A 23119-nucleotide genomic window follows, 5' to 3' on the forward strand; every position below is an offset into this window, starting at 1 on the left:
TCAGTGCAATTAAAGTATAATATCAAGGCTAGAACTCACGGATGCGTCAAAATGTTCTGACGTAGATGCCTAATCGTTTGGTATTTGAAGGTTCCTGCTATATATGTCGTCAGGCACTCATGAGTGGCTCTATAGGCCTACAATTTGCATTGTTAAGTGTTTTGACATTGGCATTTAGATCGCATAGATTCTATCCTAATGCTATCACCCTTTCGGTGCTACCATTGCAGCATGTTTTCCAAGCATGCCTGAGCTGAAATCTATGAAACACTCTCCATTCCTGCGCTGCACTTTGGTCATCTGTTGTGCGATAATAACCACATTGTAAGCTCATCTGACCCAATATCTTGCTTCAATGAATGCATATCTATGCGATCTTCGAGCGACCTTGAAGAAACCTATTCCTTAGACAACTTCACGCGTTCTAGATTTGAAGTGGATGGCCGGAACTTATTCAAGTGCTAGGGAAGTCATTGCTGCGTAGGTAAAGAACTTAATCTACTTTACGGCGGCGTTGGCTCGACTCGCAACAAAGATTTTTGTTTTGTGTCCTGCACAGAAACCATTAGAGGAAAGAACGAGAAATACTCCTGCTGCTCACGGATCTATTCTCCGCTGCTCCTGTTTCTACTAAAAACACTTAGGTATACTATCCAGTTTTAGATACGGACTAGCCAGCAACATTTGCAATGTTTTGATGCTACTTATAAACGTCTTGATATCTTTTAAAACAGCAGCACAGGGAAAAAGTGTATGAAGCAATGCGTAAAGCCTATAGGAAAACTGCACTATTGCAATATCCTGTCAATATCACAGAAGTAGTAATACTTAACCAAACGATTGGCGAAATAAAAAAAAACAAGTTTGCCTTGGTATTTTGCCTGATCTATTGTTTCAGCTCTAGAGATTTTTGCAAAAAGAGCCTGCTTACTGAGGATTTCGTATTATTCGTCTTAGCTGTGATGCTTCATCTGCATTGTTGTTGAAAAGCGCCCCTGAAAATTTCTGCAATGAGCTATTCTATGAAATGAGCTTTGTCTCATTTGTAACTTTTTATATACTGGATATCTAAGCAACCATTGGTCTGAGTATTAAAACAAAAAAACATGGATCATTTCTCCGGAACCATATAAAGCATACAGTTCTACATGTCGCCAGCAAAATTTGTTGATGACATTTTTTGCTAAATTGCAAAAAACACATTATTGGTTAATAATGACACTTATTGCCAGCATATGAATTAAGAAACTTGAGACAGTTACAAAAACATGCAACTGTGATATCTTGAGCAATATGCAAATAGCGTGCATAATTTTTCTGAAGTTTAATAGAAAAGCTCGCGATACATTAGAAATACCATGTGATTCCCGTATCCCGAAACCATCGCATGATACGGCCTCACGTGCAGGCCTAGCCGAAATATAATAAAACAGTTGCAGAATGGATTCACGATGATTGTCCAAGTGAGCGACTGTTTGACAACATATCTATAATGTTTTTAAAGGTTCATTTTTCTAAGGACTATTTGTCAGCCACCTGAAGGGAATGACAAGTGTGGTGTCAGATTGGAGTACCTAGGTGCTAGAACGGTAATGAAGGAGTTTGACTTGTCTGCTCTTGCCCGGACGCCTATTTCTATTTGCGCCCACGTACAGCGCTGGACCGCTGGCGCCACGCTGCGCCGCTCGCGCGTACCGCGTTTCTAGGTGGTTGCTTTCGCCGAGGGCGCTCGAACGCAATCATATGGTTCGCAGGAATGCAAGTTGTGGAAGGTGGCTGTATGGCTGAGTGGTTACGGCGCTCGCTTCAGGATTATCAGTTCGCGGGTTCGTATCCCGCCCTGGATAGGATTTTTTTTCTTAACATCACGCTTTTCCTTTTTATCCCCTTCTCTGTTTGCCAGCGCGGTCGGTTGAACCCCGGTGCCACGGAGGAAGCCGTGGTGCCGGGTGCCGACGCGAAGCGGTGGTCGTTGGGGTCTTGCGGAGCGCAGCGTAGCAACACCCCAAATAACAAAAATACTGCTCCTGTCAGGTATACTGGTCCCTCCCTGATAGTGAGATTATATTTGGATCATCAAAACAGTGATGCGTTTATTTAGGAATACCACCGATCCCCTAACAGCAGGCTAGTCACTACCAGCCCAGCGTGTTCTCCGTCAACGCCTCCTCCGTTCCAACGGCGGCGGCTAGAAACATGGTACGCGCGAGCGGCGCAGCGTGGCGCCAGCGGTCGAGCGCTGTACGTGGGCGCAAATGGAAATACGCTGCCCGGACGGTGATAGAATTGTGTTCTCTGCCCGAAATGTCAGAATAATTCCTGCACGTGAAACAGGGAACAGCTTACGCGTGCCATAAAAATCAAGTGAACACACTTCCTTTCTGAAGTATACACCTGACGTCGATGGAGGTGTTTCATGAAGGCAGCAGAATGTATAGTCGACATGTTTTTGTTGACGGCATGACATGAGGATGGCGACTGTGGTGGTAGCGGCACAACAATGGCAATGTCATGACGGTGAAATAATGATAATGAAGATGGTGACAACGTGGACGACTGAAGCATGACGAAAAGAGCGTGACAACCACAAAATCACGACAACGTGACGACGATGGCACGATCATGTGGCGTAGTGACTACGGAGGGAATACGGCGGGGAAACAACGGCTGCACAGCTGGGCTTTCTTCTCAACTTGTTTTCTTCACGAATGCTAGATATTTCTCCTATCATTAGCATTAAAAGCATCCGAACTCCACGCACTGTGAGAGTCCGTCTAAGCGAAGCTGCAGTGAGCACGCAAAGCTAAATGGCGCATCTAAAAAACACGCGGCGGGCTTGGGCGACAACTGCGCCTGGCGACGGCGAGCTAAGGTGGTCTAGAAACGCAAGAAGGCGCAAAAAGGGGCTGCTTGGATTGTTTCACGAGTTGTATTAGGCTCGAATGACACGGCAAATTCTCAGGGAACGGCAAAATAAAACTCGTTTAATGTCTCCTTAATATACACGCATGCGTGGTCAATGGTGGATGACACTGCTTTCCAATATTTCATTAGAAAAAAATAGAAATGAAAAATATTCAGAGCGCCTATATGGTTAACGGCACGAAACAATGCAAATATTCTCGATGATGAATATATTTCTTGAGATCACATTGCTTTGGGCACCAGGATAAACAATTATGTAGAATGATTTATTGTTGCTAGAATGCTGAACACCGCTTTCAGGCCTATGAAATATTCAGAAGCAAGCTGCTTTTTCTTTTATCTACATATTGATTTGTAGAAAGGGATCGACGCATTTGGTTGACCTAACCTATGTTGACCTATTCTATGTTTAAAAGCAACGTTTTCATCTCTAAAGAAACACCATATAAATAAGACTGCCTGAAGACAGTACCAACAGCAAGAAATAATTGAGTCCGCTTTATAACCAGTCACAGGGTTTGAATAAAGGTGGAGTTTGAAATATAAAAAAGATATGAGTTAAGAAACCTTACAAGCACTACAGAAAAATAGTTGACCAGTCACCATCGCCAATGTATTACTGTTTAATAATATAAATGGAGCAAACCAGGGTTTTGGCTAGTCAGCTGCACAACATTCTCAACTAAATTTCACTGGAGTGTTATGATGACTATTTTTCAGTTCCTTTTTCTACTCTTTTTGTGAAGTCATTCAACACTAAAAGGTCTGTACTTTTGTTCACTCGAAAAAAAGAATTATTTTTGTACAGGTACGCTTCATAATAAAGAGGGGAGAGCTGCGTGCGTTTAAAGGTAACAGAAAGACTCGCATTGGTGGTCAGCTAGCGTGGAGAGAAATGTAATAAAGAAAAAAAATCAGTTTAGAATGGGGGTGGAACATGAACCCGAAAGAAGATAACTATGCAGACGAATATTTTGCTGTGCCGTAAATCAAATTTGCTGCAAAACGTTTAGTTTTATTCTTGAAATTATGGTACGTTTAGCTTAAACACCAATTCGACTAAATCATTCATGAATTAAATGAAACTCTCCCTGAGCTAAGCTCTTCAATTAGACAAGCCATTGATGTTCTGTGACAGACAGACAGACAGGAAACTTTATTTTGTCCTAAGGGACTACTTTGTCGTAGTCGCGGGACGCACCTGCACCGGGGGCGGAAGACCGTGATCTTGAGCCCTTTCGCCGGCCCTTTGGACAGCCCGAAGCTGGACTTGAAGGTCGTCGCCCTTGAGTGAACTTCAAGGATGAACAGCGTGTTACCTTGTAACGTCTTGCTAACTACACTGTTTCTTTTGCACTTGCACAGTCCTACCTTACAGATGTTTTAATAGGCTGATTTCTGTGCAGGTTGTGTCCAAATCCAAGTAGTAAATTTTTATTTATCACTTTACGCAGCACTACGTATAATATTCATTGCTGAATTGGTCTCAAGAATATTATTATAAATTAGACTGATACGCACCAATGGAGAGATGATGAATGGCAATGTTCTCCCCTTTTTATGTCATATTCATGCTGTTCAATTAGCGTGCTGCACGTTTCGCAAATCAGATTTTATTCGCGAGTAAACACAGACAGGCGATTTCATTTCTTAACATATCATCACAGTGATTAACTTATTTCTTCTACTACGCGGTGCCTCTAAAATTGAGCTTTGTTTGCGCGGTATGTTTTAAACAATAAATTTTATGTTTTAAAAAATAAAACATTTCATGAACTTTATTTATGAGCGTATTCCGCGGTGAACTTCAAATATTATTTGGAGGTGTGTGAACTTTGAGTATGTAGCACCGTCAATTTCGGTCCGGATGTAGCTGCAAGAAGACAAAGTATATGTTCAGTCACTTGGTTTTCCGTTGAATCATGATAGCTTAGTTCTATAAGAAAAAGTAGTCTTAATATTTCGGCAATAAGACGACTTTGTGTCTTTTTGTATTTTTTCTGTTTCTGTCACAGTCACTTATTGTGCCGCTTCCAAAACCACCATTGTGTAGATTTTTATTGAGAAATAAATATATAGAGGTTTGCAATGCGTTGCATGAAATCTTTACTCATCAAAACTAAAATGGCATTGCTTGGCTGTTCAATTTTCTTGTAGTGAAGCAAGGCCGCTTCAAGGTTCAAGACGTGCCACAAAGTATTTCATTGCTGTTTTTTTTTCAAGCTGAGTTACTGATATATAACTTTAGCCTTAATATTTTACAAATGAATTCGAGTATGTTAAAATAAATATGTTGCTATACAGATTTAGCAGCCCTTACTTCATGACTGTAGTTAGCTTCTTGAATATTATACAGCTTTGTGCCTTTACCACCAAAAACCATTGAGTCAGCTGGCAGAACGTTTACAGAATCACTGATGAGGAATCTTCTCTTGAATGCCATTGTAGAAGTGCTGGTGACTGTTGCTTTATGCGTCTGCAAGATGCAAAATTCATGCACCAAGAGGTGCTTGGCAAGCATATCTCAGCAAACGGAAAGGATGCCTAGAAAAATATCATGAGGAAAAAACAGGAAGAGTGCTGAACTAAATACTCAGCACCCTTCCTATTCGTGGTTTAGTCCGCCTCCTTTACTGTTGTTTTCTCTGCGCCTGGCCCCATGACTTTTTCTAGATAACATTTCCGCATGCTGACAAAACCTTACCAATCACCATGCTCCTACATTACCAACACATTACTCTTATTAACCAGGTGGTGGTTCAGTGTAATGGTGACAAGGTAAACTCGGAAATTTCGCAGCACGTGAAATAAATGTCAGATAAGGAACCCATCCAAAATGTACACATAAAGCAGGACTTGCAACATCGGTTTTCACTAGGGGAATTTGGCTTGACCAAGCCATACTGAGTATGTAATTTTGAGATGGGTTCTGAGCATACTCAGTATGTAATCTTTTCTTTTCACGCTTTCGCCATACCCTCCTCCTCCGCTTTCCTCCTCGCGCTCTATTCGGTGTCGCCGCTTATTTTATCCCCGCTGCGCTGTGCGCTCCGCATTCGCTCTTTCATCCGCTGCGCTCGTTCTCTCGGTTATCGCGACGATCGATGCACCAACGGGCACCTAAGAGCTGCGCTCTCAAAATACGCTATTTAAATTGAACTTTGAAAGGTGCTTAAGTAGTGTCTGAAATAATAACGGAGCCTATATAGAGCTGTAACATTATACTGCAATATTGTGCAGAGTGACTAAATTGCAAGGGCCCACTATTTCGCCACCATCCGAGGAGCGCTTCCGCAGTAGGCCTTCACGTCAGCAAGCACAGGGGGGCCCGCGAAAATGGCGGGTTCGCGGGCAGAAAGTCAGAAGATTGTGCGACAATCTTTATATATATTTCTACTGAAATGAAATACATTGTGTCGTACCACTAGAAAAAGCTATTTAGAGTGCGCAAAAAATTCACTGACGATTACGATACACCATAACACGAAATTTAAGCTCAGCTGTATACATGTTTTCATTTCGCGATATACTGACTGGGACGGACAATCTGCCTCGTGCAGCAAGTTACAAACGCAGCGAAGTGTAGCGCGCCTGCCTCGCAAATTGGGATATCGCGAGAGGCAGCGCGTGGGTGACGCGTGGGCGCGATTGACAGCAGCCGTCTCAGACAGACCTCCGCTCACGCAGCGCTTTGTTTCCATACAGACGACGTGCGTTACTCTGCGAGCCCGTCTTGCGCGGCACTATGCATTTCTTCTCACGCTTTCGGACAAACCCTGCTCCTCCTCTTCCCGCCTCATGGTTCCTCCACTTTCCTCCTCGCGTTCTCTTCGCTGTCGCCGTCTTTCATCCCCCGCTACGCTCCGCGTTCCGTCTTTTACCCTTCGCTGTGCTCGTTGGCTCGGTTACGAGGGACGCCGACGCTCGCCGTATGAACGGGCGCCTAAGAGCTGCGCTCTAAAACAACAAAAATACGCCTTAGAAATAAATTGGAATCCACTGGCCTCAATTTATCGCCGGAAATGTGCATATATTGCATAGCATTGTAGATCTGCCAGGCCAATCGAATAAGTAATGTTCATGTACGCACGCTGCTTGACGGAGGTTATAAAACAGAAGCTGCCACATTTTGTTCTTTTTGAGTCTGAATTTCTATGGCGAATAAAGAATCACGTACTTTCTACACTACTTTTGGTTTTCTTGAACAGGCATGCACTTTAAAGCACTTCCGAACACTGCATTGTAACCATATACGGCTTACTGCACGATCTAGTACAATCCTGATACTGATGCCACTTGTGACCCCAAGGTGTAAATTTAGGAAGTCCAGGAATTTGCTCCTACATCGCTGCATGTTTCGTTTTACTTTAATGGTAAACTATAAAGGTAGCAGAATTTGTTTATATAACACTAGTCTTTGTGGTTAATTTCACCTCCGTAACAAGGTCTTTCATGTCTTAGGATACTGCCTTTATTGGTGCCGGCTGAAACTATATAGTCAACTATTAAAAAGAACAAGCAGAATCTATCTCTTGATGACAGTCGCGGTTATCAGCTTAGCATTGAAGCAGTATAGCGACACAGTACATTGCCAGCGTAGAAAGGAGTTATGTATTAGGAGTGCTGGCCGCGGAATTTCGTTTTTGCGCTTCTCTAAGAACACTCGACGTCATCTGGCTCTGCCGCCGCGAAGCCTGCTCGTGACTTCCGAAATGATGGCGTGCCATTGCGCGCAAAAGCTAAGAATTGTATCCCTCTCTGGCAGCATACCCAATGACACATATTGAGTGACCCAAGTTGGCGATATGTTCATTGAAAATAGGCACATACCCACTGCGGTCGTGGCGTAGCTCGTTTAAGCGTCGACGTCACAGGCGTTCATTGACACGTGGCCCATACCCAGTGAAATTTGGGCGCAGCTTGCTAATGCGTTGAGCTGCTGCTCGAGAAACCTTGTCAAGTGGGATTAGTTAAGCGGAACACGGCAAATATTTAATGGTTTTTATAGTTCGGTTGTGAAAAGCTCCCACTCCCAAAAAGTCAGTCACTTTACCATACCCTAAACAGGATGAAGGCGAAAAGCGTGCGAGCTCACGAGGCATTCATTGCCTTACATGGCGTTTTCATTCTAATGCGTTGTTTCTTTTTATTACTTGTTTTCTCCCACCAAAGGTCGTTGGCTCGAGTGTCGTAATTATATCTTAATTAGCTGCGCCCTAATTATATTCGCCATAATTAACACCAAAGGTCACGGGTTTGACTCCCACCAAAGGTCGTGGGTTCAAGTGCCTTAATTGACTTTGCCTTAATTAACACCAAATGAAATGGATTCGACTCCCACTAAACGTCGTGGGTTCGAGCCCCGCCAATGGCCATGGGTGGTACCCTCAATTTTGGCGCCATTGAATTTCTGGTGCCATAATGCCGGACCGTAAAGTTTTCGTCCCATGAGCCGCCTAATGATTTAGCCTTAATGACCTCGTATAAATGCAGTCGGGCTAATCTCCCGCTGTACTCCTGCTACTACACGCTGCTTCCCACTTCCGAAGCTGGGCCATCTATAGGCGACGCCTATTAAGTCTATGTTCCGTGCGACGTCAACTGCGCGGAGCATCAGAGATAATAAAAGGATAATCTTTATCAACATAGAGCGGCACATTACGAGTGGCAGTTACCTATGTTACAAAACTTGGGGTCAGAAGCGTTCACTAATCAGCGGCGCACACCTACTGACCCATGCAGTGACCCATATGGGTATCAAGCAGCTTCAAGAAAGAGACGCGCAGACTGAGTGGCCCAAGAGCGGCAGCAACAGTCGGCGAATTGACCTTCGTGCTGCCTCTCGCTTCAACCCGAATTAAGCGGCGTGGACACAGCGCACACGAAGCTCAGCTTCGGTGCACCTAGACTCTGTACTCATATATACAGTGCTGCAAGTAAGAGAGAGAGGGAAGCTTTTGCGAAAAAAAAAAAAACTCATTGCAGATCGAGAGGTGCATACCCATGCCACATTCCCAGTCCCTTTCCTCTCGAGAAATCCTTGCCGGCGCTAAAACGTTTCTTCGAACAAGGGTATCTACCCAGTTCCGCATCTACAGTGCCCCATCTCCACGCGAAAGAGGTTCGTTGAAGAGAGGCACATAGGTACACAGTGCCACGTACCCATTAATCCAAGTTGGTGCGACGGTGCGTTCCGAACCCTGTTCCCTCTGCAATACATTTCGCTGCACAAGTCATTTTTCCATGAAGTTCTCAAAAACATTGTTCTCATTGGTGTAAAACGGTGAAAGACATAGATAGATAGATAGATAGATAGATAGATAGATAGATAGATAGATAGATAGATAGATAGATAGATAGATAGATAGATCGACAGATAGATAGAATTACATACATACAGACAGCCCCCGGAAAGTGCATGAAGGACCCTAAAAATGCTAATCTCAATATTATGGTAATATTGCAATTACTGTCGGTGTAGCTATGTCGCCCAACCGTTTTGTGGCCTACCAGGGTCACTGCATAGCCCATGGTCTAATGGGTAGCATCTCGGGCTGCTGTGCTGAGAGAACAATGCTCCAAATCTACCTGTCGACCAGCTTGGTTATCTGCGCACGTGGTAATGTGTAAACATGGGCCATTCTTGCACGAACCTCTTTCCCGCCAGCATGGGTCATGGCTGATGTGGGAGTCGGTGTGCACCGCTTGTCTATGGAACTCTGTCATGCCGACTTGCAGCCCTGGATACGTGCCACGCGGTCTGTGCTGGTCTTCAGGTGAACCTCGTGGATACAACTTGGGTCGCTGCGTATGTGCCAGTAGGTGTTTGCCGGTCTTCGATGAACCTCTTTGACACCAACTTCTATAAGGCATGTGCCACTGGGAATGTGTTGCAACATAATGACAAAAAATGTCCTTCAAATTTGTACGATGTTGCGCGAAATCGGAATGCACGTGACACGTTTTCTTCAAGGACCGCAACCTTATGCTTTAGCGCGCTGCGCCACCAATGCACCACGTTCAGCACCACCAATAGGATCCACGTTTCAATTAGCATCGTTCACGCCAAAAGCCTTATCGGCACCCGTCAATAACAAACGGTTTATGTGCCGTTCTTCAACGAAACTGTCGCCAACTTGGGTCACTCTGTATGCACCATTGAGTATGGTGCATGCTAGGGAGCAATCAAAAGCACCGGTGCGCCAAGCATGTTGTCGCGGAGGCCACTCGCGTACTTCTCAGGAGCGCCACTATGTGGCGCACCATGTCCGGAAAGAAGCCGGAGAAAGGCGGGCTGCTGCATGAAGCGTTTCTGAGCCACGCACCAACACGACATGCATCACGGAGGCCACGCGTAGGCTTCGCATCGGCGCTACTAGATGGTGCCTAGTGTTCCTAGGGAAGCACTAAAGAACAGTCTTGTGGCAGTACACACTTTATACCTAGGTCGTTTCCACGGTTGCATTACCTTGTGTCGCCACATTGATTCAGTGAAAAACGCTTTACCATCTACAGACATCGTGATACTGGTTCTTCCGAATTATTTCTCAATTTATTTGCATTGGGGGAACGTTAGAGCGTAATGTTGTAGAGATAAGTCGACACCAAGCTCAACAACGGCTTAGCGCAATAAAGAAAGCACAATTTGTCAAATGAAAAGGGGACAAAACTGTGCTCACCAATATATAGGGAGGTATAAAAAGAGGCGTTATTGGTATGTGCTGTTTAAGGCACGTAGATGCTGCGAAAAAACAAGATTCATTGTTGAACAATAAAATTGTCAGTAACAGATAATTATAATAGTATGTATATACAGGGCTCCTATTTTTTTCTTTATTTTTTTACACAATACAGATTGGCAAAGCAGTTCTGCGAAATCCCACAAGTTGGAGTAAGTATCGCGAAATGGCGAAATTGTCATCCACCTGAATGTAACCCGAAGCTACAAACAGGTGTAGCGAAGCGAACGTGACGGCATTGGAGATTACTTGCTAGGCGCGGAGGACGTACATTGTCATGGATCACGCAATTTCTAGAAGGCTAAGGACAGAACTTGTTCATTGCATTTTTTGTTGCAACTTTGGTGGTAGTGTTCTATATAAGGAGGCAGTTCTATTTCGATGCGTCCATATTTTTAAAATATATTGAAATTCGCCAACCCACTCCTCATATTTATCATTAAATTCCAGCGTTTTAAACACAATACCCAAACCGAGTGCGTCGAGAGCGCAGGGCAGGTGGCTTGCTACCAGGGCGGAATGAAACGCCCTGTGCTGCAAAGTGCCACGAAGTTTTGCAACTGGGCCTCTATCAAATATTCTAATGGCATGCGTTTCCTGGCAAGCGTCTGCAGCTAATGCAGTATAACCATATGTCTCGTTATGCCATTCGTAAAACTCCTCCTGGGTCGTTTATATCTGCCGTGATAAAGCGGGACTACCTTTTCTGCTCTCCGGACAAGCCTACTTTCAATTTGTCGTAGATTGGGCGCTGGAACTCAATGAGGGATATGTCGAATTAGGTGTGATTTTCATTATTTAAATCATAAAGGCATACCAAGAGGTGAATGCCTCCAACTTTACCATATAAACAACTGCCCCTGCATTTGAATTAGAATGCTAATTAATGTTTTTGTATCGATACGTTCCTTAAAACTATGATTATTGCGGCACAATATCTCTGCCTTGCCTGACAGCTCCTGTGCAAAAGCGCCACGTTCTCCACACTCATATACGCTTTGTAAAACAAGTCTCAGTTTCGCCCGAAAGGCGAATAAATGTTTGGAACATTTATTTTTACATGTGTTTGTATTCGAGCATTCATTACATAAGCCCTACAAAAGTAGCTTTGCGCACTAATTACCGCGATACATTGAGCCACATAGTTACGTTCTTTATTAGGGAAACCAGGGCATACGTACTTCTTAGCAATATACAGCAGCAAGCGGTATTTTTTATGTTAACTTTGACTCGATCAAGAGAAGGTTATCTTTGATAAACGACAATATTGAGCTTATAAATTTGGAGAATTACGCTGTGTGACAAAACGACATGACGAAAACAGTTTTTTGCACGTGGCATGCCATGATAGGGAAAATAGTCGTAGTATACTCATTATTATCTTTTACTTACCTATACAGCTGTTTTAAAGTAAATTTGTTAAATACCAGCCGTGGTTTGCCTAATTAAAGTATGTTGCGTTTACCTTTGTACGAGTTGTAAGGAAGAGGCATGTAAAAGTATTTCTCAATTATGAGGTTACAAACAGGTTCGGCTGCGACGGAGAGAATGACGTCACTGACGGTATGCCCGCAGTCCGCCGTTGTCATTTGCTTTTCATGTCTCGAGTTTGCTCGGCGGCGTAGTTAGCAGCATTCGTCCACCATTGTCGCTTGCGATTCTTCGATATTCAATTGCTTCAAAATTAAATCTGTCTGTTACGTAAGACAATGAATGGCTCATACCCCCGTAAACGCGGCCTCCCCATTACGACGACAGAAAAGAAGTGAAATTCTACGCTGGAATGATGAGCGCCAACGCAACCACTCGTGGGAGCAGACGATGACGACGAATGCGAGAGCAGTGGCTGGAGCGCGTGCCGAGCACGAGCACGAGCGCAACCCGAGGGGCGCCAACAAGCAAGCAGCGGAAGAAGACAACGACGCTCGAGCGAACGCTGATGATAATAGTTTTTTCTACACACAGGCGATTTCGATAGTTCTCCGAATAGTCACGATAGTTCTCCGAATTCTCGTAATTTCCTTGGATGTTTAAGGAGCGAAGTGAAGACTGTGGGTGATATTCGTGAATAAGAAGCTCGCGAGACTCCGGGACAGAGTGAAAGTGTTCCTGCACAGAAGAAAACAAGCCGGAAGAGCACCACTTGCATTGCGCCGAATTGTAAGTTCGGCTACAAACATGCAAACCACGCGCTAAAGAATCATTGGTTTCGATGCGCTTAGACCCAGAACTTTCCCAGAGACGCCAGCTTGCCCTTCGCCATGCTGAAAAAAATGTTTCAACCACATTAGTCATGTGCCAGCGCCACTTCAAGGAGCATGTCATCGAGCGTATGACCGGCAGGAAGATTGTGCAGATTCCGATGGCGTATGTGCGGTTAGAGTGACGCTGTTCCTTCAGTGCTACCCGACGCTGCGCCTTACATATTGAAGAACATTTCTAGAAAAACAACAAGGCGAGACTCCAACGGCATGTCGGCCGTTGAAATAATCCGGAAGAGACAGCCAGCAACTCCTCTGGAGACATTAGCCAAACTTACACGCGCTCCAAGCAAATAGGATGCGAATGCAAATATCGCGTGTTCTACAGGTGAAGAATGAGTATATGTAGACAAGTGAAGAAATGAACCTGCTCAAAGGCGGCCGACGAAATGTTTGTGTGTGCAAAAGATTCAGCTTCAAGTGCAGCGGCCGCGGTTTACAACGCAACGACGGGCAGATATGCCCTGCCGCTGGCATCTTTTCTTTTCCTTTCGCCAGCTGAAGCGTTCAGGAGTCATGGGTTGTGAGCAGCATAAAATCGAAATTACGAACAGCATCATCAAGCTAATACATTGCTCGCCTGCACTTCCTTGTGACGACCAAAACTTTGCTCCTGAGCGTACTCCAGAAAACAAAAAGCACCTTACGCTGCGGCTACTCTACGTGCATTTTGAGCGCTGTGATGCAGTGAAGTGTTTCATTTAAATCTATAGTTGCAATAAAAGCTTGGTGTTGCTGCATGGTTTGCGTGTGTGACCGAAGAATTACCTGAATTATTATTGTATTCTAGTATACATGCATACGATCTTCACAAGTCCAAAACTATGATTTTTCATGCTACAAGCTACTGCTTTCATCATACATAATCGCACGACGTAAGAACTTTTTTTCTTTATCACCAACAAGTTTATAATATATTTTATAAATTTATAATAGCCCCAATACTGAAATCCTTTGGTTCAATTTCCTTCACTGCACTCAAGGAAATCGAATCAAAATATTTTAGTTTCAATATTTAGAATCAAAGGATTTTAGGAATATCAATATTTATTTTATTGTGTTTTACATCCCTTCCAGCCAAAGCATTTCTCTTGCCCATTCCGTGGTATACGAATACGCCCTGCACGTTCGTGTACAGCCCCTACATACTACATCTATTCTGCAAAGCAAACTTCGCCTTTCTCGCTTCAGAAGAACTGATGAAGGGCTATTTCGTCTATGCAAAATTTGTGCTTCTCCTCGTAGACTCAAGTTTAACGTGGTTACCGAAATAAACAGCGTTAATTGCTATTATATTCTTGAACGTCAAACGGGGAAACAAACAGGTGACGGAAAAGGCAAGTACGTTACCTTCGCAAGTGACAGAGCTCTGCTGCGTTGAGAAATTTGTAACTGTCTATGATGCCACTGTGAATGTGGTTTTCAGTTTAAATACGATGGTAAATACGCCGCAGTTGCAATGTAACGTGGCCGCAGCAGCAGACGACGCGCGCCGCCTGCGACAGGCCCCCGACCGCAGCGCCAATTTTGTCGTCATGATGCGCAGAAGCGCTGAACTACTCTTCGTGCCCGGCGGACGGCACACCTACCCATCTAGCCACCGTACCACCGGTGCCGATTGCACTCGCGCATCTGTCCTCGCCGTCGTTTTTCATGGCGCGTTGCTTCTCGGGAAGCCGGACTATACACGGTCTCCCCATTACGACGACAGAAAAGAAGTGAAATTGGAAATGGAGAATGGACACTTGTCTTTCTCTTTTTTTATATATATACATTCGAGAGGACGAGTGGACCGCCGCCTAGAGGAGCCGGAGGAAAGTAGACACGCATTACCTTTCAACGGCATCGCACTATGGGAGAGTGGAAGGAAAGGAAACTGGGTACGCAAGCACTTCGAACCCCGACAAAGTAAGGCCGGTGCGAACGTATGTATACCGACGAGGGTCGCACAGTGGCAAATCTTTAGAGCAACCTGGGGGTCCACTGATCTTGAAAATGGTGCCTATTGAAAACTAATCTAATCAAAATGCATATCCGAGGGACGCCAACGAGCCAGCTGTGGAAGAAGACGACGACGAATGCCAGAGCAGTAGCGCAAGCGCGTTCGCACCGACGAGCCAGCTGTGTAGGAAGACGACGACGAACGCGCGAGTAGTGGAACAAGCGCGTTCACGCGGGACCTGAGCTTTTGCTTACGCGCATGAAAAATCTACGGAAGCCAAGCCATAAACAGCATTGCTGTCAAAAATATATCAACATAAGTATGCGTAGTAGGTAGCAGATTTTTGCGCCTTCAGTGTCACTAAGAATGTCACTCTCGATTGGAGAAAACGTGTAGGCATGCTACATGCCGCTTCCGTGAGTGTTGGTGCAGCATACCAGTTCAGCATACTCATCGTATAAAATGAGTCGTGATGCATCCATAGAGTTGTAAGCGACTCTATAGTATCTCGCTTGGACTCGCAATAGAACCTCGTCGCTTTCGATGCGCATTGTGTCCAAGCACGATGTTATACGATACTTTCCGATACGCTCCTATCACGCTTCCGAGCATTCTTACACACCTGATTTAAAAAAAAAGCAAAACAAAAAAGTCGCAGTTACGCCCGAAATGCGAAGCACGGATTTCGATAGCAAATTAGTAAACAGCTATACGTAGGAGTGATACAAGTTTTACTGGCCGTGTGAGCTTGAAAACATTCGCTTAGTTAATTATTAGCAAGCGTGGTGTCAGTGCGCACAGGCAAACATGAACACATCACACTCGATTATCGCGGACACTCACTGTCAAAACGCTGGCCTGAGGAAGCGCTTCAGCAGCAGCGAGTGAAGTGAGTTTCGTGCTGCCGGATATCCCTTCGACGCAAACTCAGCTGCAACAACAGAGCACTCACAAATGTATGAGCCGTCGGCGCACCAACACTCTGCAAACGGTAGACAGCACCCTTCCTCCCAGCTTTTCCCTCTTGCCCGCGCGAGATTGAGATGCAATTGGCGGCTCCCCTCGGGCGCGGTCGCGAAATCCGCAGTTTTTGCCGAAGTACAGCGCCGTCCCCTCCCTCCCCCCCTCAGGCCCTTTCGGGCGACGGAAGACGGCGCGTTTGCTCCCTCGAGAGCACCAGATTGAGGGCGTGTATATGCATTGATCTCAATCTATATAAACGTTCGAAGGTGCGAATTGCCGATAGCCTTACCACCGCACGCCTTTGTGCATCCAACACGTGCTTTTCAAAAGCAATCTCCAAGATAGATTAAAATTGACTGATTTTGTAGATATTAGTTGTACTGGATGTGGCCCCTACCTCGATGTGGCATTATAACATGAGAAACACAAAAATGAATATGACAGATTGAATAAGCTGTTAACACACTAAAGAAATTAAAGAAACCTAGCAAGAACGACTACACAGAAAAGGCAGGAAGCGCGTCAGAAGCAGCCATAACGGACTCCTGCTTACAAGCGAATACAACGGGATTAAGCCACCTAAAAACCGCGTAGCTCAAGCAGCCAACGTGAGCCTTTGACGACTGCATATTCATTAGAGTGTTGAGAGTCTTCCATAAAACCATGCCTTTCATTGCAGTATCCATACTTGTGAAAGCAGACTTTTTATGTTGCGCAAAACTGTTTCAGAGAACAACATGGTTGGCGGCTTTTTACTGAATTTTTTTTCGTGAACACACCATCATTTTTATCTCATGCCACTTTAAGATCGACGACTAAAAGGTGTAGGAGCCTCTCTTCGCACGACGCTGCCTACTTTTATCCACGACGCAGAAGGTAATGGTTAGCAGGGGTTTTCCACCTGAAGATGCGACATGAGCACCGATTCACTTTTCTAGCCTGAAGTACGTTTCTGCTTCTCTATAACCGGAACGGCGACCAAGATTATCTAAAGGATATCCATTTTTCTTGCAGAAGATCAATTTTAAATTGTGCAACATGAATATGAAGGTGTAGCGCAGGAATGCGCTCAGCTTTTATAACCTTGGATATGTCAGGCGAGCGATTGCTTACGTTGTGCTGCAAGCTGGTCAGCTACGCTACGACAGTTACGTTAGCTGGTCAGCTAAGAGGCATTGGATACTGTAGCGCGAATTGAAGTTTTGGTGTCAGCGGTATGGCCCTACTGTTTTTCGCGACGCGATCGAGCTTCATACTCCTAACTGCCAATTCTTAAAAGTCAAGCAGACGTTTAACTTCAGAAAATCGCCGGGAAGGTCGAGCATCTGCCTAACAGAGGAAAAACAGGCTAGGAATTCTCTTATAAAATAGAAACCATACCCACCCATTCGAGGAGGTAAAAAAAGAAAGATAGAGAAGGCGAAGGATAAATTGAAGCAGGAAGAGAGAGTTAGAACTGACCACAACACTTTAGATCACATGCCGAGTACGAGAATTACAGCCGACTGTTGAGTGGCGTTGTTCCGAAAAAAAAAAAAAGATTCACCAGCCCTTCCCCTGACGAGAAAATGGCGGTAAGCGAAGCTTGTGGCAAGACGACACCGTCGCAGGCATTCTGTTTCGCTTGCCCTAAACTCAGGGTCGGCGGCTCTCCGTTGGCGTTTGGCCTGAACATCGCGCTGCCGCAACTCCGGGTTCGCGGCGTTTCGCTGATGTTTCGCCTGGGCTTCGCAAATCTTCACGCTAGAATCGGACGACAAGCTTCGTTTACCCCCACTTTCTGGACAGGCGAAGGGCTGGTGATACTGCCTCTTTGGGTCCCACGTGTGACAAGGGTAGTTCAAGGGCGCGTTACAGGTCCCCGAGCCCACAGGGGTATGTGCCATTCAGCTTGGATCCTTTCTGCACTATTACCACAATCGGCCCACTTTCCCGCGTGACATCACCACCACCACCAGCACCGCCGCCGAAAACATGGGAGCCTGTGAAAATTGCGAGCCAAATAGCCCAATAAAAAGTTCTGCGATAAAAGTTCGCTTAAAAATTTACTACAGCATTCAAGCCTTATATGTTATTAAGACATGGCCAACAATTATCAATATTCCTACATTCACACATTGCTCCATTCGTATAAATTAATCAATAAACTTACTGCAGCAGTGTCTCGCGCAGTCTTGACAGCTCTTAAAGCTATTACAGTGAGCCCCACACATTCCGTCTTCTATTGCACGGCAAGTCCTATCAGTTGAGTTGTAGTACCAACCGGTAGAATGGCCACATTCCCTGCTTGTTGTCAGAAAATCACAACGCCGTCCTCCTGAGAGAATCGCATGGTTTATATTCAGTTATTTCTGATACTATTCCCAAAAGAAATAACGCATTAACTGGAGCGAATATGCTTGAGGACAAGAACAACATGTTATAATACTTGCTAGAATTAACCCGGCAATATGAATTAATGAACAATAATTCGTGGTCAGGGCAGTTGGATGTTGTCTGTTGAAGGGGCGACTCTCCTTTCGATGATCACTCGTAACATACTCAACGATATTTAAATATGTATTCCGAGAACGCACTGCGCCTTTATGAAACTGAAATCATCTGGTAGTGCGCAGACATATTCGCGGGACACAACTAGCCCGATAAGCCCGCGTAGTTCGCAATAACTTCCCTTTACTATAGTGATCTAGATAGGCGTAGTGGGACGAGGGCGATCCGGGAGCCGAGGTCGTTTGCACGGAAACCGGCAGGCGGCGCTATTGCGCCTTTCACCTGAACCGCCCTGCAGTTCGCGCTTATTCGCCGCGTGCTCATCCGGAAGAGTACGATATATCTGAAGCTCATGCTTGACTCCTGAATGCTTACATTGCTCACAATTTCAGCAAAAGGCGACTAAATATATTTCTATACTGTTGTCTATAGTGAATAAACAGTAAAAAACGATGTACAGCTCGAAGGACAAGGGCTGAGAGACGACACACACACAGCGCAGTGCGTTTCGTCTCTCTCAGTTCCTGTCTTTCGAGCGGGATATCGCTTTTTACCATGGATACCAACTAGCCGAAGCAACCACCTTTGTGTAAATAAATATTTTTGACTGAAAAGCTCCCAGCCATCGGATTTTAGGTACAAATCCGAGTATGATAAAGTTCGCGGAACTACGCGTGGCTAGTCGGAATGAACGGGTGTACCTGTACATCGAAAGGGGACCGCCGGGGCCGTGATTGCAAAAAAGAAGAGAAAAAAAGAGAGAGAGAAAGCTCTGAAGGAAGGTACGAAACCATTTTATTAGGACAAACACTCAGATCACAAAAGCGGCGTCAAGTAAAACAAAACCAGGCCCCTAGGTCGTCCTGCTCAGCTTAAGGTGCTTAGCTCTCTGTGGCTTTGCGCTTCTCGAGCTGTTAATACCTTTGACTAAGAAGTGGAGTCGCGTGAGGACATAGAAAGAAGCAATACTCATGCTTACTTATTCCTTGTGAGCGTCGCATCCAACACCATTGGAGCAGAGGAAATTACTCTTTAGAAGAGCCACAACATCACAGATGCTGTTCCGTGTACAGCTCTAAAATGCTTAAGCATTCTGTGAATATGTTCTCAAGAGCTTCAATAAATGAGTACAAATCCTGCGACGGATACAAAAGTCCTCCCCAGTCACACTGCTCAGTGTACTCTGAGGGTAACAGGTGTGGCTTCTGTTCGCCTGACGAGGAGGATGTGCTCACACAAACAACAGTCAAGTTTTAGGACGCACTTTCTTGCTACGTAGCCTGCTACGTAATATATTAGCCGCGATTGACTCCTCACCATTACTAATTATGAGTGGCTAGCACTGGGAGCTTCTACTATGGCTAGAGACTCTTCGCTTCTTTTAACCTCACTTGGGCGAGCAGATCATCAACACTGTTTAAAGAAATGTTTGTAGTTTTGTCGTCCACGCTGAGAAGTGTATTTATGATAGCAGGGGTGCCATTTTCACCGTCCACACTCCTTGCCATGTTGTAAAATGACAAACAGTTAACTGTGATAAGAAACTAATCTGGCGAGGGGTGGGCATTACAGCCGCTGGACCGGCGGATAATGCCAAACATGTGCTCTACGGAGTCGGTGCTGAGACGAGCAGTCATCAAGTACTTGAACCCTACATTCTCTGCCAAGTACTTCAGGAGAGACAATGTACTGGCAATAGTGACTCTCAGCCCTGTCGCCGTGGAGTTCTAACCTGCCTGCTCCCTTGCAATGAATGTGCTACCTCCAGCACCTGCTTTGCCTCGTCCATCGTCCGTGACACACTCTCACATACGAACGTCTTTCGTATGTACAGTACGTGCGGCAAATTACTGCACTGGGGCTCTCGCCGTAGTTCATCAGCACAGCCTTCTCAACGCCGACAGTCTTTTTCTCACTGTCCAACGAAGCCAAAACAAACCCAACACCATCATAGTTCGGAAACGTGAGCAGTGCCCTATGCTCAGTGGGTTTGGGAATTTCACGCAGCACAAAGGCGCGATTTTCAGCGCCGTCACCTATGTCCACAGTTTCACTGGTCTGCAGGTCGTCCTCTTGCAGGCACCGCCCTTTTGTCCGGTTGCCATGGAGTTGAAAGGCAGCCCTTTTCCTTGTGGGCCGTTCGCGCGATGGATTTCTCGAAATGTACATGGGGAGATTAGGCAGAATCGTGGGCACGGCTTCTGTCGAGAGAGTGGGCTTTCCGCGTGGTGTACGTACCTTTTTGCCTTCGATCACGTGCACGTAATCTCTGAGTACATATTTTTCCTTCAAAATGAAGCTCGCATACGGCGACAGTGGCATCCAGCGGCTTGTTCTTACGGTTTAGATTCCGCTCCCATGTCAGGCGCATTTCATCCTCGGGGACACTGAACAGAGACAACTTCGGGGCATCTTTCACTCTGCTGAACCCAGTCTTAGAACCAGGCGCAAAGGAATAGTTCTTTTGCCGAGGTATCCCTATCTCATAATTCAGTATTTCAGCCAACTCAACGCGCACACGCCACCAACAAAACCGCGCACGTGCAACTACATTCACACGTCGGGGCCTGTCCGAACGCGTGCGGCGGGGATGCGGCTTCAGGTGAAAGGCGCAGTGGCGCCACCACATGGCGCGCGAATATTTCCGTGTGTTTCGCCTCGCCGGCGCTGCCCCTACCCGCTCTCCCTCGACCCACTACCCCTATCTAGTTCACTATACCTTTACGTTGGACAACGTAATTGCGACACCAAAGGTAGGACAGGTTTGATCCATAGCTCGTGTCAAAATTACGCACCCCAAGCACTTCGGCATAATGTTAAACTACCAGGTTACGCTCGAGAAGCCTACATTACTTACATTGCATTTCCTCGTACTCCTACTTTTGTAAAGTTTCAAAATTACTTCACGAACGCAGAGGTTCGGTCGGTTTGGCGAGAGGCGCTGAAGTATACAGCCGATGAGAAAAGTTTACTGCACCCAATCCCACGAAAAATGTGAATTTCTGTTCTGTTAAGGCATGACGTTTTCAATTGATTAGATTCTTCTGTAGGCCGTAAAGGTTCCCACAGGTTTCATAAGAATTCAACTTTTTTTGACAAGCAGCCTGTACCGGGAACATTTATTGCCGACAGTGTTTTACATGCAGTATAAAGGCAGCAGCAAACAAGTTAGATACCCCTGTTTCTGCATCTATCTGCTAATTATATCAAATCATCACATCACGATGGTATCATGCTCAAGATGCGCCTATGGCGTCTTTGAGTACGTATGAGCGTGATAGGGCTGCGTGTGTATTTTGTATTTAAAAACCATTTCAAAGGAATACGTTGTGTAGATACTAAGTGTTTGTTTATTAAATGGGAAGCATTTCTTCGTGAACATTTGCCACTTTCACAGTATTTATCTATCTATCTAGCCGCCTACGTCTTGGTGCTCTCACGGTCGTTTGATTAACTTGGTATTTAACAAAACTGGCATAGTATGACAAAGGTGTATGACGAACATAAACGATAGGTCATGATATGAGTATCATGATATGTGTGTCATGTAGGTCATGAAGCAGCTGCCAACGTCTTGGTGGTCTCATGGTCATTTCGTTAATTTGGTAGGTACCAAAATTGGCACAGTTTGAGTACAGTGTATGACGAACATAAATGATAGGTCATGACATGAATTACATCCATATTCATACATTCACACATTGCTCCATTGGTATAAATTAATACACTTACTGCAGCAGTGTTTCGCGCAGTCTTCACAGCTGTTAAAGCTATTACAGTGAGCCCCACACATTCTGTCTTCCATTTTATGGCAAGTTCTATCAGTTGAGTTGTAGTAACAACCGGTAAATGGCTGCATTCGCATGTAATGACACGCATGTCATGTATGTCATGATACAGCCGCCTAAAATGACAATGACTCAGCGAAAAACATTAACACTCAAAAACCACTGAAATGGGTTCGGATGGGGGTACTAAGGGAAGGAAACGCTAAGGCATGACGGTAGAAGTCATAGTCATGAGCATGACTCAGAAAAAATGACAATGACTCAGCGAAAAAAGATTAACACTCAAAAGCCACTCAAATGCGTTGTTACGTGGGTATTAAGTGAAGGAAACACTAAAGGATGATGGTAGAACTCAGTCATGAGCACGACTCAGCAAAAATAACAAGGGCTCAGCGAAAAAAGATTAACACTAAAAACCAATGGAAGGGGTACGGATGAGGTACTAAGTGAAGAAGAGGCTTCAGTTTGACGGTCGAATTCATAGTCATGAGCATGACTAAGGCTTTCGCCTTAATTAAGTTCTCTTAAGCAAAGCTAAAGGGACTCTTGATGTATCAGATATAGTTGTTATTCCATAAAAGCAACAACCAGGCTTGCATTGAGACGCGAGCGGGGCGATGTGAAGGTTCTTATGTGACGACAGGACGGAAGAGTGGACGAGATGTCAGGTCCATTCGATTCACCTGCACTCCCTGCACTACTTCATGAGGAGCCGCAGTTCGCTGTTCGTTTTACCAGTTGAACGTGACGCCATCTGCCCTTCAACATTCGTTTCTGATTGTAGGCTTCGTAAGAAAGGTAGTGCAGCGGTCGTGCAGGCGCTCCCTTACCGGTTCCGCACGAGCACGAACTGGCATTGAACTGGCCGGAACTGGTTTACTAAGTGCAGGGCGAATGAAATGGACCTGTGAACATGCAGTTGCAGATGGCATGCAGCAGACGACAAACGATGCTGTTTCACGCGCGATACCACCCTGCGGCCAAAGAAACATTATGAGGCTACTAAATGGT

At 45.2% G+C, this 23119-nt stretch overlaps 1 long non-coding RNA gene across 1 annotated transcript; it reads right to left on the bottom strand.

Moving 5' to 3' along the window:
- Positions 1 to 6721: 6721 nt before the first annotated feature.
- On the bottom strand, positions 6722 to 22156 carry LOC125946699 (uncharacterized). The gene is made up of 3 exons (XR_007467791.1): positions 22053 to 22156; positions 10605 to 10666; positions 6722 to 6882 (listed from the first exon to the last, which is right to left on the bottom strand). It is a non-coding gene; the product is annotated as an uncharacterized LOC125946699 (long non-coding RNA).
- Between the last annotated feature and the right edge of the window lie 963 nt (positions 22157 to 23119).

This window comes from Dermacentor silvarum, chromosome 7 (genome assembly GCF_013339745.2).
Source record: "Dermacentor silvarum isolate Dsil-2018 chromosome 7, BIME_Dsil_1.4, whole genome shotgun sequence".
In the NCBI taxonomy this organism is placed as follows: domain Eukaryota; kingdom Metazoa; phylum Arthropoda; class Arachnida; order Ixodida; family Ixodidae; genus Dermacentor; species Dermacentor silvarum.